This window comes from Montipora capricornis, chromosome 6, assembly GCF_036669925.1.
Source record: "Montipora capricornis isolate CH-2021 chromosome 6, ASM3666992v2, whole genome shotgun sequence".
NCBI classification, from domain to species: Eukaryota; Metazoa; Cnidaria; class Anthozoa; order Scleractinia; family Acroporidae; genus Montipora; species Montipora capricornis.
Genome location: NC_090888.1, coordinates 26,669,644 through 26,675,763, shown reverse-complemented (window position 1 = coordinate 26,675,763; position 6,120 = coordinate 26,669,644).

Below are 6,120 nucleotides of genomic sequence, written 5' to 3'. Positions count from 1 at the left end.
ATTCTTAGGGAGGGGAGGGGGGGGGAAATAACAGCGAAAGGTTTATGGTATCCTTCCCCACACTGTGTAAGCGTGTAGTTTTGTAGGGTTCTACAGCCTGATATATTGTCACCTGTTCTAGTATTTGTTATCACGTAAACACTAAGAAATAAGTATTTAAAGTATAATTTAAAGTATATTTAACAGTATTTAAAGAGATTCTGTAACCAACCGACTTTCAAGTTGCACAGTTTTCGTCAGGTGGTTTTACTTAAGATAATGATTAGTTCAGATTCAGAGCTTTTCTTATTCAAATACAGTTTGCCTGAATAGATATATATTACTAAGATGATTTTTCGGATTAAGGGGATGTGAAGGGGGGGGGGGGGGGGGGTTGATTTTGCTCTCCGGACGCAAATTCTTCGGCTCCCTCTTTCTGGAATTTCCGGATTTGTCCCTGGGACATAATCAACGTGGGAACATGAGAGCCACTGCTGGCACGACGTCTGGGTGACCCCTCAAATGGTCTAAATGACCCCCCACTTCAAAAGATTAACTGGAATGCTGCAGTTTAACACTAATTTCCACTAATTTTGTGGAACAAGTACCACAGGCAACCCAGGTTAAACTCGTGGAACGTCTAGTTTGTTCTAAAGGCGAGTGAGATTTTATGGCGTTTAGTTATTGTTGTTTTTTTTTACCTAATGCTTACATTAGGCCTATACACTATGCTTTAGATAATTTTTAAGCCTAAGGTTAATATTTTTTGTGAAGGTTTGGGTTGTTCCAATTATGATAACTTGAAACAATGCACTTTACACCCTCCGTTGAAAGCAGACATATCAAAGGCGCGAAAACGACCAACCATTAAAAGTAGAAACAAAAATAACACAGACGTTTGTTTCCAGACCATTGTCTAAATCCAAGGAAACAAAATTAGATACTATTGTTCTGCAAAGGGGCCTATTTTGTTGTGCTGTCACTGACTTAAACCCGAGGAATAATTGCATCCTTATGATTGAACAGATACGCGTGTAATCTAAAAATGAAAGTCACTTGCCTTTAGACATGTTGAAAAACGACATGGGGTTTCATATTTCTGAATACGTACTTAAATTACGAATATGAAATTGCATCAAGATATATTTCTTTTATTTCTTCTAATAGACGAGTATTCACGTTCTTGATTGCATCATGGGTAATCAGGGAAAAGTGGCGGGAAAATGTTTGAATGGAAATTCAAAGCAAAATATACTGTACATGACTCTACTTTATCGACTGTCGCCTTCATAAACCAAACAAATAAGTTCATGTGCACAACTCAGATGAACTAGACTTGGTATCCGTTCTATGGAATTCCTAAATATTTCTTTTTTGTCTCCATACATTCTCAGTAATTGTGTGCCTTTGGAAATGTATGGCAGAAACTCTTTTTAATAAAATGATTCATATAAAAGCCATCCTCTCCAAATTTATTCTGCCGCACCTTTGAGCGCATATCTTCTGTTTTGGAAAATAAAAAAACCCAAAACTGCATACCATGGCTACTTCTCATCGTTTTGAAAAAACCTTTGAATTTCTCTCCATCTTGCCCTAATTACCTACTATGCACTGAAGAGCGTGAACTCGTCTATTTTAGTGGGGTCTTCGTTTCCGAAATTGCCAAAGGCAAATTAGGAAACCTAAGAGTGACCCGCTAAAAAAGCGACAAATAAAGAAAGAAAGATGAAATTTTATCTCGATCATTATTTTTTTTATTTCCTCCAGTTTTACTGCTGGTCTTAGTTTTCGCAATTACCAAAAGATCCCCTGAAAAAAGACAAACAAAATTTCTTGGGCATTTTAGGTCCTAGTTTTTGGAGCGATAGTTTTCCTAAGTACCGAATTTTCCGGCTGAGGACGAAAGTGGTTATGCCAGTGTCATTATAGAAAAATACATAATTAAAATATTTGTTTTTCTTTCATCTTTCGCAAAAATTGAGCCTTATGTCTGAAAATGTTTTACTACTGGTCTTAGTTTTCGCAATTACCAACTGGTTATGCCAGTGTCATTATAGAAAAATACATCATTTCAATATTTGTTTGATTTTCTTTCACCTTTCGCAAACATACAGCCTTATATCTGAAAATGCGGCCGCCTAAATATGTAAAGAAACAAACAAACCAAAAAGGAATTTAAAATGTAAGTTTTGTCTTCCAAATAGGCTTCAGGTCCTTGTGATCTTTTAGCCATTGGCTCTTCAGCTGTTGAAGTGAGATCATTGATTTTGATAACAAACTAAAGATGTAATGTGAATACTGTATGAAGGGTTGTTTGTGGTGGAAAAGAAATTTACCGGCAACTGCACCGCTAAAATGATAAAATATGCTTTCACAATATTTTTTTATGTTTTTTTTTAAACTCAAACTCCCAGAAGATAACCAGTTGTACCATTTACAAGCGTAGAGACGAGTTGTCAAATACAGGAAGACACCGAAGATAATTTTACTTGAAGACATGCAAATCGGAGCTCAATATATCCCGGTTTTGGTCAAAACACTTCGCATATGGCGTCTAAAGGTGCAGCTGCCTTTGATTTTAACTGGGGTCTTGTGATAGTTAATTGCTTTCGTGTGCTGTCTCTTAAATTCCAATATTTGCAGTCCTAGTAGCTTGAAATTATATCCTCGACCCCTGCACGGAATCTCGTTTCTCGAAACCGACTGTTTTTTTGTAATCTTTCGCAATTTCGCAAGATCGTATGCCATGTGACGTGAAATATATACAAGAGAAACATATATTAGGCATGTAGGCTAATAAACTAATAAACTATTTTAAACGAAAAAGCCACTCACGACACCCTGTACATGTTAACATTTCTGTCTACGTCAAGTTAAGTTTTATTAAAAACAGCGGACAGCTTAAAATATTACTAGACTGGCTTTCAAGTAGAGAAAAGCTAATCGCCTCAAGCAAGACTTCTTATCTCTCTCCTTATTTCTCTTTTGCATTTATGTTCACTTTTGATATCCTGCTTGTTGTCCATTTCCCTTAGGCTTAATTAGGCATAAAGCAATATTTATGCTTAACTCTTAGCACTTCTAAAAGGTTTGGGGCTTTTCAACAGTTACATTATAACCTTGTTTGCATTTTACCCCTGGTCTGCAGTCTACATTTTATACCGACCAAGTCGAAAACCAACTCGAAAATCTAACTCGGAAATTCAACTCGATCCAACTCGAAATCCAACTCGAAACTCCAACTCGAAAATCCAACTCGTAAATCCAACTCGAAATCCAATTCGAAATCCAACTCGTAATCCTCACTCGGTAAATAGGCACCCTCTTCGCGCGCCTAAGTGGGAAAGGGCGACTTTACAATCCTATGCGATGCAAAAGAGGTACTTCGATATCAAGGAGAAAACTGCGAGGATCATAGCTTCACTTTATTTCATATCTGTAGTTCATATATGATCCATTTCATATATCATTTCATCGTTGATTCATTCCTCAAGGGAACATTGGAACCCACAAATTACCAGCTCCCAACGACAGTGGCCTCATAGCTCAGTTGGATAGAGCGTCGCAACGGTATTGCGAGCTCACGGGTTCAAACCCCGTTGAAGTCCTGAATTTTTCAGGCTTCTATACGCAATTGCAAAAATTGCGTTCATAACTGCGAGGATCATAGCTTCACTTGCTTTCATATCCGCAGTTCATCAGCAGGCCGTGGGAACTGAAGTTGTTAAAGTCAGGGCAATGAACATGTACAAGTACAGGGAGTTTTGCTAACGTTGGCCGTATAGCACTTATATTTGAACAGACTTAACTGATAAGAGTGTAATGTCAAGTGCTAGTTTTCAACCCCGTGTGAACCATGTGAGCGTTAGCCTTGATTTTCATTCCGGGATCTTGTGGAACAACTGTAAGATTTTGATCGACAAAAAACCGGTGTTCTTCAAAGACTGGTACACTAGCAATATCATTTACGTAAGTGATCTGATGAACGAACACAAAAAGTTCCTCAATTTTTCGGAATTTAATGCAAAGTATAAGATGAGTACACCCTTTAATTTATTGCGTACTGTGGTCTAGTCAATACTATTCCACCCCTCTGGAAAAAGAGTCCTAGAAATCAAAATAACTTTAACATTAATATACATCATGGCCTCCCTACTGATACTGACCAACAAAAGCCCACGCGATATCTTACATTGAAACAATATTCGAAGACTGCAAAACTTCAACTTTTCATGACCACTGATGCGTTCATCGTTATATTTATATTTAATTATGGTCTCTGCAATACCAAACAATAAATTTATAGCCTAATATATGCATTAAAACAGGAAGACAACAATGTGGCTTAGAATGGTCTCATCACCAGAAGAACACAAACTTGTATGTTTCGGAGTTGTGCAGTGAGATTGGGCGAGTTTCAAATTTTATCTAATCGATAAATTGTCAGCATCACATGAAAGATATCATTGATATTGGCTTTTTGCCCAGGTTTGATGATTTAAGGTTTAACAGTGAACAATTTATGGGATTTAAAACATAGTTCAAATCCATACAAACGTCTCTAATTAATTTACTATTGAAACTCTGAAAAATATTTTTCAATTTTGGGACAACTGTAAAATTCCGTCATGCACCTACTATTTGGAAGTAACTGAGGTGAAAATCACTTTGCTTTCCCATTTTCACGAATATCAGACAAAACGCAAAAACGTTTAAGAGTTTACATGGCTTTGGGGAACACAGCCTCAAAATTAGAGACGTTTGTATGGATTTTGAACTAAGTCCATAACTTTTCATGGTCTCTTTTAAATGTAAAATCATCAAACGTGGTCAAATGGCCGTTCTCAACATTGTCTTTCATCTGATAGTGTCAATTTATCGATTGCTTCAAATTTGAAAGTCGCCCCAGTTCCCTGCGAAACTCCGGAATGGCCTATTATGAATATTTAGGCAACAAAGAGCAACAAAGAGTGCTATCTATACAAAAATTTGGTTTTATCAACAGAGTTGATAATGTAAATTGGCTACCGTACAGGGATTCTAAAAGCTGACGTCTCGAGCGTTAGTCCTTCTCCGAGTCAATTAAGTTTCGAGTTGGAAGTCTGAAGTCTGAATTCAATCTGAGGTCTGAAGTCCGAAGTCCAAAGTCTGAAGTCTGAAGTCTGAAGTCTGAAGTCTGAAGTCCGAAGTATGAGGTCTGAAGTCTGAAGTCCCTCCTCGGCTTTCGTAGTACATTTACAGATTGTAGTATTGCGTCTGTAAACAGCACTATGGGTACTTCATGCTATTATTGTCGTTGTTCTATATTCGTGTAAAAAAATTAATAAAAAAAAAATGATAATAATAATAATAAAATCAAAATTAAATATAATAAGAAATAATGCTAAACAAAAGAGCTCAAACCAGACTTTTCCGCAATGAAATGAGGGATAGGAAGTTACGATCTTTCCACAATTAAAATAAATTTCGTATGTTCTGAAAATCAACTTGGGCGCAAGCAAAAATTAGTGATATAGGAACTCATTTTTTAGGCAATGTGTAAACAGAAAATTCCTGAAGGTCACCTGAAAACGTACTGAAGACAGGAGAAGTCGTATTATGTGCCTTTCTCACTTGTGTCTTCTTCTCCTCATTTATTAAGACTCGTCGAAATGTTTTTTTTTTTTCAAGAGGTGATTACAGATTCCGAAGCGGAATTATCAAAGATACGATGTGACGAATTGACGTCAAGAAGCGAATCGACTGCGTACGCGTACGTCTTCTTCTTCAAAGATGAAAGCTGACAACAATTTTTTACTTTACCCCAGTCATTGACAATTTCACAATAGCCTGATTTAGCAAAAGAAAGGGAGCGTGAGTTGACGAAAGGAGAGCGCGCAGAATATTTGGGATTTCACACTAATATGACGTAATATTTTTGCTGCGCTCGCCATCGTCAACTGACATTCCCGTTCTGTTGCTAAATCAGGCTATTGTGCAACTAGAAGGGACTGGGGTAAAGTTGAAAATTGTCGTCGGTTTTCATGTTTGAAAAACAAGACCGTTGTGTAAGGAGTCAATTCGCTTATTGACGTTAATTTGTCACATCGTATCTTTCATAATTCCGCTTAGGAATCTGTTATTACCTTTGGAGAAAAAAAA